This window comes from Entelurus aequoreus, linkage group LG14, assembly GCF_033978785.1.
Source record: "Entelurus aequoreus isolate RoL-2023_Sb linkage group LG14, RoL_Eaeq_v1.1, whole genome shotgun sequence".
Classification (NCBI taxonomy): domain Eukaryota; kingdom Metazoa; phylum Chordata; class Actinopteri; order Syngnathiformes; family Syngnathidae; genus Entelurus; species Entelurus aequoreus.
Window position 1 is genome coordinate 33,135,024 of NC_084744.1, and position 13,099 is coordinate 33,148,122.

Sequence of the window (13,099 nt, forward strand, 5' to 3'; positions counted from 1 at the left end):
AGCATTGCACCATTCCCCCATGTTAGTCTTGCAGCGGCCCAAGCCCTTGCAAAATCTGTCGAGCGACTTCCACGTCTTCCATGTAGATTTACCGTATGACCGGGTGTTAGTTGTTCCTTGGTTTGGTTTTGTTGCATCAGCATTGCACCATTCCCCCATGTTAGTCTTGCAGCGGCCCAAGCCCTTGCAAGGTCTGTGGAGCGACTTCCACGTCTTCCATGTAGATTTACCGTATGACCGGGTGTTAGTTGTTACTTGGTTTGGGTCTGTTGCATCAGCATCGCCCCATTCCCCCATGTTGGTCTTGCAGCAGCCCAAGCCCTTGCAAAGTCTGTTGAGCGACTTCCACGTCTTCCATGTAGATTTACCGTATGACCGGGTGTTAGTTGTTCCTTGGTTTGGTTTTGTTGCATCAGCATCGCCCCATTCCTCCATGTTGGTCTTGCAGCGGCCCAAGCCCTTGCAAGGTCTGTGGAGCGACTTCCACGTCTTCCATGTAGGTTTACCGTATGACCGGGTGTTAGTTGTTCCTTGGTTTGGTTTTGTTGCATCAGCATTGCACCATTCCCCCATGTTAGTCTTGCAGCGGCCCAAGTCCGTGTAAGGTCTGTCGAGCGACTTCCACGTCTTCCATGTTGATTTACCGTACGACTGGGTATTAGTTGTTACTTGGTTTGGGTCTATTGCATCAGCATCGCCCCATTCCCCCATGTTAGTCTTGCAGCGGCCCAAGCCCTTGCAAGGTCTGTGGAGCAACTTCCACGTCTTCCATGTAGATTTACCGTATGACCGGGTGTTAGTTGTTCCTTGGTTTGGTTTTGTTGCATCAGCATTGCACCATTCCCCCATGTTAGTCTTGCAGCGGCCCAAGCCCTTGCAAAATCTGTCGAGTGACTTCCACGTCTTCCATGTAGATTTACCGTATGACCGGGTGTTAGTTGTTACTTGGTTTGGGTCTGTTGCATCAGCATCGCCCCATTCCCCCATGTTGGTCTTGCAGCGGCCCAAGCCCTTGCAAGGTCTGTGGAGCGACTTCCACGTCTTCCATGTAGATTTACCGTATGACCGGGTGTTAGTTGTTCTTTGGTTTGGTTTTGTTGCATCAGCTTGCCCCATTCCCCCATGTTAGTCTTGCAGCGGCCCAAGCCCTTGCAAGGTCTGTGGAGCGACTTCCACGTCTTCCATGTAGGTTTACCGTATGACCGGGTGTTAGTTGTTCCTTGGTTTGGTTTTGTTGCATCAGCATTGCACCATTCCCCCATGTTAGTCTTGCAGCGGCCCAAGCCCTTGCAAAGTCTGTCGAGCGACTTCCACGTCTTCCATGTAGATTTACCGTATGACCGGGTGTTAGTTGTTACTTGGTTTGGGTCTGTTGCATCAGCATCGCCCCACTCCCCCATGTTGGTCTTGCAGCGGCCCAAGCCCTTGCAAGGTCTGTGGAGCGACTTCCACGTCTTCCATGTAGATTTACCGAACGACCGGGTGTTAGTTGTTACTTGGTTTGGCTCTGTTGCAACAGCATCGCCCCATTCCCCCATGCCGGTGCAAGGTCTGAGGAGCGACTTCCACGTCTTCCATGTAGATTTACCGTATGACCGGGTGTTAGATGTTCCTTGGTTTTGTTTTGTTGCATCAGCATTGCACCATTCCCCCATGTTAGTCTTGCAGCGGCCCAATCCCTTGCAAGGTCTGTGGAGCGACTTCCATGTCTTCCATGTAGATTTACCGAACGACCGGGTGTTATTTGTTACTTGGTTTGGTTTTGTTGCATCAGCATCGCCCCATTCCCCCATGTTGGTCTTGCAGCGGCCCAAGCCCGTGCAAGGTCTGTTGAGCAACTTCCACGTCTTCCATGTAGATTTACCGTATGACCGGGTGTTAGTTGTTCTTTGGTTTGGTTTTGTTGCATCAGCATCGCCCCATTCCTCCATGTTGGTCTTGGTCTGTGGAGCGACTTCCACGTCTTCCATGTAGATTTACCGAACGGCCGGGTGTTAGTTGTTACTTGGTTTGGGTCTGTTTCATCAGCATCGCCCCATTCCCCCATGTTGGTCTTGCAGCGGCCCAAGCCCGTGCAAGGTCTGTTGAGCGACTTCCACGTCTTCCATGTAGATTTACCGTATGACCGGGTGTTAGTTGTTCCTTGGTTTGGTTTTGTTGCATCAGCATCGCCCCATTCCTCCATGTTGGTCTTGGTCTGTGGAGCGACTTCCATGTCTTCCATGTAGATTTACCGAACGGCCGGGTGTTAGTTGTTACTTGGTTTGGGTCTGTTTCATCAGCATCGCCCCATGCCCCCATGTTGGTCTTGCAGCGGCCCAAGCCCGTGCAAGGTCTGTCCAGCGACTTCCACGTCTTCCATGTAGATTTACCGTATGACCTGGTGTGAGTTGTTCCTTGGTTGGTTGTGGCATCATTGTTGAATGTTGCGTTTTTCGTGCCACCATGCCAGCCTGGCTGTAGGAGGGGACTGGGATGGTGGCCGGGCTGAGTGGAGAAAAAGATATTCCTGGACGTCAGGCAACTTTGAGATGGCTCGCTGGAGTCATAGTGGTGGCGGGTGCCCTCAACTTGCCTCTTGCGTTCAGTTCTGATGGCGACAGACCTGCGGATCCAAGGTGGAGGCTGTCCACATTTGTGGGTTTGTGGCCTCCCGTAATGCACCTGCAGCTGTCATTGAGGACAGCGTCAATTTTATTGGCATGTGATGATTTCTCCCAGACAGGACAGGCGTCCTCCCCGGCAGAGTAGCATAGTGCCAGAGCAGTAGACCGCACCGTGGAAGCATCAACACCCTGAGACGTGTTTACAAGTTTGTGCAAGAGGTTGTTCCACGTCCTCACTTTGCCTCTTACTTCTTCAATATGTTTCCTTTGCTTCTCTCTACGATGGACCGATACCGGGTCTGCGTCACTGCAGACGCCCGGCCGTCTGTCGTCTCTCTTAATCCTAAACTAATAATTTGGTTCAGAAAATGTTGACTTTGATTGCTCAAAATCCGTGAAATTGCCACAAATGCGCCAGGACTGAGACCTTTTAGAATCTTTTTTTCTGCACCGTGACTAGGGAAGGTTGTTTGGATTGCGTCATATCAGTATATGCTGTGCTACACTTCTTGAAAATGCAATTAATGGCAGAGTTACTTTTGTTATCCACCAGATGGTGACAAAATGGCAGCAATCAGACGCCTGGATGATTATGTATGACACGGATACGCCGCTCCTGGTCAAATTGTTTATTGAACTGCTGCCATCTCGCGGGCCAGATTGAAGACGCCGGCAGGCTGCACTTGGCCCCCGTGGCTGTAGTTTGGACACCCCTGCATTAGACGTTGCATTTTTTTCTGTAATGAGAACACCTACATAAAAAGATGGGTTTCGACAAAATAATCTTACCTTGCAGTGTGAACGTATCCTTAAAGATGTTTTCTACATTTAAAACGTAACATGTGACAGTGGTTCTTTGGTGAACAATTTGCATGGATTATGTACGACGATCCGTTGTGGTGAAGAAGGAGCTGAGCCGGAGGGCAAAGCTCTCAATTTACCGGTCGATCTACTGTACGTTCCCATCCTCATCTATGGTCATGAGCTTTGGGTTATGACAGAAAGGACAAGATCACGGGTACAAGCGGCCCAAATGAGTTTCCTCCGCCGGCTGGCGGGTCTCTCCCTTAGAGATGGGGTGAGAAGCTCTGCCATCCGGTAGGAGCTCAAAGTAAAGCTGCTGCTCCTCCACATGGCGAGGAGCCAGATGAGGTGGTTCGGGCATCTGGTCAGGATGCCACCCGAACGCCTCCCTAGGGAGGTGTTTAGGGCACGCCCGACCAGTAGGAGGCCACGGGGAAGACCCAGGACACGTCGGGAAGACTATGTCTGCCGGTGGGCCTGGGAACGCCTCGGGATCCCCCGGGAGGAGCTGGACGAAGTGGCTAGGGAGAGGGAAGTCTGGGCTTCCCTGGTTAAGCTGCTGCCCCCGCGACCCGACCTCGGATAAGAGGAAGAAGATTGAAGGATGGATATGTTCGACAGACCATCTTCAAGGCACTTTTTTACGCCCTCTCAAAACAGCTCGTTTCCGGAGGCGGAGTTAATAAATGCAAACGCCCCCTTACGCCGATGACCCTTCGCCCCCGCCCGTCGTTGTTTCTTTGTTGTAGTTTTTTAGCAGTCTTGATTTTATTGCGCAACATCGGTGACCGCCAGCGTGGTTTGTTGTCGGCACCGAGGAAGGAGGCGGAGAGGCGAGAGGACGAGAGATAGGAAGGAAACCCGGCCAACGTGGAGGTCTGGAACTAAACGCTGACCGAGTCTAACTTTATAATGCTAGATACTGGACAAACACAATGTGTTTTTATTCCACATTATGCTGCAAAATAACTTGTTTAATGTTGTCATTACTGCCACAAGTGGTGGAAAAGTGTATTACAACTGAGTACCGACTACGGCTGAGCTAATTTTTTGGCCCTACGGTCAAGAAACACGGTGCTAAGTGATTATATTTGCACCCCTTCCCAGTATCGCAGCGATCAGCATATCAGAATCAGTTTTATCAGCCAAGTATCGTTAATCATTTGCATATTCATGAAGACAAGTTCTGAGGATCAGTGCAGTCCTGCCACACCCGTACATTAGAAGAGTAATAAACTCACTATGAATATTTCATACCTCAGCCTGTCGTCCACTTTTTTTGTTATTGCTATTTTGTTGTTTCTCAGCCCTCTTATTGCTTTTGCCCGGGGGACCGGGGGAGGCGGGTCGAAGAGCAGGCAATACGGACGATATCGAAATGCGACAGTGGTAGCTGACGCAGCACTTTTGATTCAATAGTAGTACAAAACCCCAAAAGCAGTGAAGTTGTCAGGTTGTGTAAATGGTAAATAAAAAGAGAATACAACAAATCCTTTTCAACTTATATTCAATTGAATAGACTGCAAAGACTAGAAAACGTTGTTATTTTTCGCAAATATTAACTCATTTGGAATTTGATGCCTGCAACATGTTTCAAAAAAAGCTGGCACAAGTGGCAAAAAAGACAGACAGACAGACAGCAGCTTTATTTTGTCCATTCTTAACATGTACAAGACACATAAGAACCGAAATTACATTTTCGGCACAATCCCGCTAAGAGCAGACATATGTTACAGGGGGACAAGACGGGACCGCCAACGGATCAGCCACTTACGGCGCTCCTTAAAAAGGTGGGAAAAAGGTGACAAAGGGAAAGGGGGAAGAGTAAAAAAAATATCAGTCTGAGGCTGGACCCTCAGGAGTGGTCCAGACTGAGTCCGAGGAAAAAACCTCACATAACATGGCACACATAAACATGGTACATGCAATCACAACAACTCGCAACAGAGGAGGGGAGAGTTGGGACCCTGGAGGCCGGCTGCCGCTATTAAAGCGCTACTCAGCCCCCACAACCCCGGAGGAATTAAGCAGTGGAAAGAGTGAAAAAGTTGAGGAATGCTCATCAAAGACTTATTTGGAACATCCCACAGGTGAACAGGCTAATTGGGAACAGGTGGGTGCCATGATTGGGTATAAAAGCAGCTTCCATGAAATGCTCACTCGTTCACAAACAAGGACGGGCCGAGGGTCACCACTTTGTCAACAAATGCCTGAGCAAGTTGTTTAAGAAAAACCTTTCTCAACCAGCTATTGCAAGGAATTTAGGGGTTTCACCATCTACACTCCGTAATATCACCAAAAGGTTCAGAGAATCTGGAGAAAACCAACATTGATTGCCCGTGACCTTGGATCCCTCAGGCGGTACTGCATCAAAAAGCCACATCAGTGTGTAAAGGATATCACCACATGGGCTCAGGAACACTTCAGAAAACCACTGTCAGTAACTACAGTTGGTCGCTACATCTGTAAGTGCAAGTTAAAGCTCTACTATGCAAAGCCAAAGCCATTTATCAACAACACCCAGAAACGCCGCCGGCTTTGCTGGGCCCGAGCTCGTCTAAGATGGACTGATGCAAAGTGGAAAAGTAAACACACGGTGGTAAAAATGCCCCTGTGACTACTTTTTTGCAATGTTTTGCTGCCATTAAATTCTAACTTAATGACTATTTGCAAAAAATAATAAATTTTCTCAGTGTGAACATGAAATATCTTGTCTTGAAAAGGATTTGCAAATCCTTGTATTCTCTTTTTATTTACCATTTACACAACCTGACAACTTCACTGGTGGTGGGTTCAGTACTTGTGTAACAACGTGTAGGAGTGTAGTAGATATCGGACACCAGTTCGATACCAGCAGACATCGCATGATACCGGCTGGCATGTAAAATGTCCGATGCAAGGAGTATCGGTACTTGTATTCTATTTAAAGTCATTTGCAAAATGTAACCATCCTTGGCTATAAGTTACTAGCAGCTACACGGCAGCTAAGCACACAAAAGCACGCAACCTTTCCCCACTCATGGTGCAAAAAAACCAACACAGAAAGTCAACACACAGGGTCACACGTAACGCGACCTGAACTTTGTGGAAAAAAATGTCCAAGCACAACACGTAAATCAAAATGACACCCATTTAAATCCCCTGCAATGCATGATGGGAAAATAATGAAAAAAAACACTCTGTACACACTTATCCAGGTATGGCGCATTTTAGCTTCATGATATTTCTGATTGATTACAAAACATAAAGGAGGTCGTCACCGAAGTAAAGAAGGTAGGAGTAGAACTTTCACATACTCTTAATATCCAATTATATATCCATCATATATCAATTATATATCAATTACATTAATATATATATGTAGATATGGGTGTGTGTGTGTGTATATGTGTATATATACACATCAATTTTTATAAATACACATTGATGTGTATATATGTGTGTATATATACACATTTGTGTGTATATGCATGTGTGTGTATGTATATATATATATATATATATATGCGTATATATATATGCGTATATATGTATATATATGTATATATATATATATATATATATATATATATATATATATATATATATATATATATATATATATATATATATATATGCGTATATATGTGTAAATACACATATATGTATATATACATACACACATATGTTTATATATATATATATATATATGTGTGTGTATGTATATATGTATATATATGTTTGTATATATGTGCATATATATATATGTGTCTATATGTATATAGACACATATATGCATACACATATATACGCATTTGTATATATCTGTGTATATACGTGTATGTATATATGTGTATATATACATATATGTGTATATATATATATATATGTATATATATATATATATGTGTATAAATATATATATATATATATATATATATATATATATATATATATATATATATATATACACACACACACACACATATCTACATATATACATACATATATACACATATCTACATATATACATACATATATACACATATGTATATATGTTTGGCATATATATATATATATATTTTTTTTTTTATGGCAATTAAACATGTATATATATATATATATATATATATATATATATATATATATATATATATATATATATATATATATATATATATATATATATATATATATATATGTTTAATTGACTGCTAAATGTAGATACGTCCGTTGTGGTTCTCACAATGGTGTTGCGCTCCAAAGGTAATCGTGGTGGTCTGCCATAAGTAAATCAATGATTGGGAAACCCCGGCAGCAAGTCCTCTCCTGGGTTGTAATAATAAATTGAGTCATCAAAAACAAACCAAAGTCTTGTGTACCATTTTATACGCTGGCATGTTTGAATGAAAACGATCGTCATTTTCACATGAAACCCCTTTGGATCGCCGGAAACACGAGAAAGAAGCCCCTCCTACTGACTCGTGCTAAACCCTGATTGGGCCGGTTTCAATATGATTTGCATATTTTAAAGGGGGCGTGGTCAGACACTTCCGAATACAACAAAGAAACGTGCTTGGATACATCGGAATTTTCAATTGTTGCCAATTTCTAGTAGGAAATCTCTTACTTCTAATACACGAGGCCCCTGGTGCGTCTGTGCCGAGCATTAACTCACTTTAATCCTCCCTGGATCGCTTTCACCTTCCGCACACACACACACGTACACACACACTCACACACACACACACACACTCTTAATACATGGGAATTACGCGCAGGGTAAAGAGGAGCCTGCAATAATGAGGCGAGCGAGGTCACCACAGGAGGTGAGATGGTGAATTTCACACAAAGGTTATTGCTCTCTCGCAATCAGACAACATTGTATGAAATGTTGGGACTCAGAAAGCACTGATTTACTCTCCTTCAGCCCCACATTCATTACCTCAACACCACCTTCTCTAGTGCAGCACAAAGATGTATTGGATGTCGAGTATATATTCTAGAAATTGACCAAATATCGCCGCCCATATTTGGCATTTTGACATATATCCGTATCAGTTTTTTTTTTTTATATCAATATCGGCCTTTTTTTTAAATTGTATTTGCATTTTTTTACAGCTACAACAGAACTAAATTCATCCATCCATCCATCCATCTTCTTCCGCTTATCCGAGGTCGGGTCGCGGGGGCAGCAGCCTAAGCAGGGAAGCCCAGACTTCCCTCTCCCCAGCCACTTCGTCCAGCTCCTCCCGGGGGATCCCGGGGCGTTCCCAGGCCAGCCGGGAGAGATAGTCTTCCCAACGTGTCCTGGGTCTTCCCCGTGGCCTCCTACCGGTCGGACGTGCCCTAAACACCGCCCTAGGGAGGCGTTCGGGTGGCATCCTGACCAGATCCCCGAACCACCTCATCTGGCTCCTCTCGATGTGGAGGAGCAGCGGCTTTACTTTGAGCTCCCCCCGGATGACAGAGCTTCTCACCCTATCTCTAAGGGAGAGCCCCACCACCCGGCGGAGGAAACTCATTTGGGCTGCTTGTACTCGTGATCTTGTCCTTTCGGTCATAACCCGAAGCTCATGACCATAGGTGAGGATGGGAATGTAGATCGACCGGTAAATTGAGAGCTTTGCCTTCCGGCTCAGCTCCTTCTTCACCACAACGGATCGATACAGCGTCCGCATTACTGTAGACGCCGCACCGATCCGCCTGTCGATCTCCCGATCCACTCTTCCCTCACTCGTGAACAAGACTCCGAGGTACTTGAACTCCTCCACTTGGGGCAGGGTCTCCTCCGCAACCCGGAGATGGCACTCCACCCTTTTCCGGGCGAGAACCATGGACTCTGACTTGGAGGTGCTGATTCTCATCCCAGTCGCTTCACACTCGGCTGCGAACCGATCCAGTGAGAGCTGAAGATCCTAGCCAGATGAAGCCATCAGGACCACATCATCTGCAAAAAGCAGAGACCTAATCCTGCAGCCACCAAACCAGATCCCCTCAACGCCTTGACTGCGCCTAGAAATTCTGTCCATAAAAGTTATGAACAGAATGGGTGACAAAGGGCAGCCTTGGCGGAGTCCAACCCTCACTGGAAACGTGTCCGACTTACTGCCGGCAATGCGGACCAAGCTCTGACACTGATCATACAGGGAGCGGACCGCCACAATCAGACAGTCCGATACCCCATACTCTCTGAGCACTCCCCACAGGACTTCCCGAGGGACACGGTCGAATGCCTTCTCCAAGTCCACAAAACACATGAAGACTGGTTGGGCAAACTCCCATGCACCCTCAAGGACCCTGCCGAGAGTGTAGAGCTGGTCCACAGTTCCACGACCAGGACGAAAACCACACTGTTCCTCCTGAATCCGAGGTTTGACTATCCGGCGTAGCCTCCTCTCCAGCACACCTTAATAGACCTTACCGGGAAGGCTGAACTAAATTCAATTTAGCTCAATTGAGGAGAAACGCGTACACACTGTACCCTTGCACAGTGTCGTCCCACGCTCTGACGAAAGATTGTACGCCTCCTCTTTTATTTGGACTTTCCCTGATTACATGGCAACAGCTGTTTCTAAGGGAGGGGGGTCGTAAACAGCCCTCGCCTTTGGTTACAAAACAGTTAAAAGAAAAGGTCGTAAAACAGTTCAAAGAAAATGTGCCTGTATGGGGTTAGGCTTTGTAGATCTCGGGTCAAGACAAAATCTTCCTCTGGATTACAATAGAAGATAGAAACCGACGCCTTCATGTCGCCTCCCATCGTACACAGTGGAGTTTTACAAGCCTTTTTATTGGCAGGATCAAAGACAGCTTTTGTCCTCTCGCAGGGCGAGCTGAACTCAATGTAACACAAAGTTTTGTGATAACTTAGAGACAATTATTCTGACAAAAGTTCTGTGGTCAGATGAAACAAAAACTGAGCTGTTTGGCCACAATACCCAGCAATATGTTTGGAGGAGAAAAGGTGAGGCCTTTAATCCCAGGAACACCATCCCTACCGCCAAGCATGGTGGTGGTAGTATTATGCTCTGGGCCTGTTTTGCCGCCAATGGAACTGCTGCTTTACAGAGGGTAAATGGGACAATGAAAAAGGAGGATTACCTCCAAATTCTAGAATCATCAGCCCGGAGGTTGGGATGACGTTAAAGTGCATCCGGCAGTGGAGGCTCCTCTATGGGGTCTTGGGGCACTAGGAGGTTAACCCCTTTACTACTGTTACCCCAGGTGGCACCTTGGCAAAGGCCTAGTACCTGACTGCCCCCTAGCCAGGGATAAGGTGAAGACCTCAACGGCGGAAGACGGTAGATTTAAGAACTACCACAACGGCTGCGATGGCGGATGAAGGCTGCAGCAGAAAAGGCTCCCCAGTCGTCTTGGACTCCATGCCACTGGACCCTGACCCGATTCTGTCAAGGATGGTGTGGTGACTGTCTGTGCACCAGTCTCCCCACGTTAAACTAAGTCACGCACAGGCATCCTCCATAAAGGGATACACCCCCTACCAGGAGGATCGTCATACTCGTTCGAGTGACCGCCGATGATGATGATGATGGGTGTTCCAACAGGACAATGACCCCAAATACGCGTCAAAAGTGGTAAAGGAATGGCTAAATCAGGCTAGAATGAAGGTTTTAGAATGGCCTTCCCAAAATCCTGACTTCAACGTGTGGACAATGCTGAAGGAACAAGTCCATGTCAGAAAAACCAACACATTTAGCCGAACTCCACCAATTGTGTCAAGAGGAGTGGTCAAAAAATCAAAGCAGAAGCTTGCCAGAATGTTCCGGTGGATTATTGGAACAAAGAGACGATGACATTGACTTCAGTCGCGGTGATATCATTAGGAGTTAGCATGTAGCTACGCTAATCCACTCTGCGGCAGACATAATGCCGACAATCATATCACTAACCGCCCTTCACACATTTACTGACACACACACACACACACACACACACACACACACACACACACACACACACACACACACACACACACACACACACACACACACACACACACACACACACACACACACACACACACACACACGGATAAAAAAAATCATTACTGTGACTTAGAAATCAATTTAATGCTACCTTAGACCCGATGTTAGCATAAATGATATCACATATACAGTCTATATATATATATATATATATATATATATATATATATATATATATATATATATATATATATATATATATATATATATATATATATATATATACATATATATGTATGTATATATATGTATGTATATATATATATATATATATATATATATATATATATATATATATATATATATATATATATATATATATATATATATATATGTATAAATATGTATATATATGTGTGTATATATATATATATATATATATATATATATATATATATATATATATATATATATATATATATATATGTATAAATATGTATATATATGTGTGTATATATATATATATATATATATATATATATATATATATATATATATATATATATATATATATATATATATATATATATATATATATATATATATATATATATATATATATATATGTGTTTATGCTGCATGCAGAAAGAATGATCAATGAAGATTTGTGGTTTGTTGGCGCCCTCTGCTGGATTTATTTAGAAATGTCATTATTTTTATTCCTTCTAACCCAGACCTGGGCATTCTGCGGCCCGTGGGCCGCATCCGGCCCTTTGTGCGTCCCTGTCCGGCCCGCGTGAGGCCAATTATAAATTACAAAATACATTTTAAAAAGTATCTATGTCGAGTGTGCAATACAACGGTGCTGCTTTTGTTTTGAAAATCGTTATTTGTATTACTTCCGTGTGGACGTATGCGTGATTGTGAGTGAATGTGAACAACTGCAATTACAAAATAAAGTTGAAAAAACATCTATGTCCTGCGCGCAATACAACTGTGCTGCTTTTATTTTGAAAAGTATTATTTATGGGCGTGTGTCCGTGTGTAACCTGCGAGTGAAGGTGCACATGCAGCGACAAGTGATGCACGGTTTACACCCGAGACGCCAAAAAGAGAAAAGTTGATGAGGAATGGTGTGTTTTCAACAACACATGAACTGCAAAGCAACGTCCCCTCACCTAAGGTGGGTGCCTGCGCAATTGCGCACTGCTCAAGCGTCCGCTGCGCGCAGCAAGTATATGCCGCGCACCAAATCAAATCCCATCTGAATTATAAACAAAATAAACATATTTATTCTATGGAATTTTGCAATGCAACTTTGAGTGACAGTGACAACAAGCGGCCCTAATGGTGTTCGTCAACACCGTTCAATTGAACACCGTTCAATTATTGTAACGTCTATCGAGATGCTTCGAGGACAGGAATTATATCGATCACTTTATTTAGCAAAACTGTTTATATTCGGACATAACCACACCAAAAGCATGAGTAAAACAATTCTATCTCGAAAAACTAGTCATTTTCTGCCGTACAAACCAGGCCAAAACCAACTTGTCATCTGTCACCAACACGCATAGCACAAACCACTGGTGCGTTTAAGGCCACACAAAAAGTCGGACAACTCAAACACCACACAAAGTTACACTATGACTCCTCAGTCATACGTGTGCTTATTTTACTGTCATTTATTATTAATGTTAATTTATATATATTAGTCATGGAATGCTGTTACACACACTATGTTGAAGTATTACTATTATTATT

At 44.2% G+C, this 13,099-nt stretch overlaps 1 protein-coding gene across 1 annotated transcript in view; it reads left to right on the plus strand.

The window, feature by feature from the left end:
- The window catches only part of LOC133664773 (potassium voltage-gated channel subfamily H member 6-like), a 63,542-nt gene that overhangs the window by 7,975 nt on the left and 42,468 nt on the right, over nucleotides 1–13,099 (plus strand). The gene's annotated exons all lie outside the window — the stretch shown is intronic.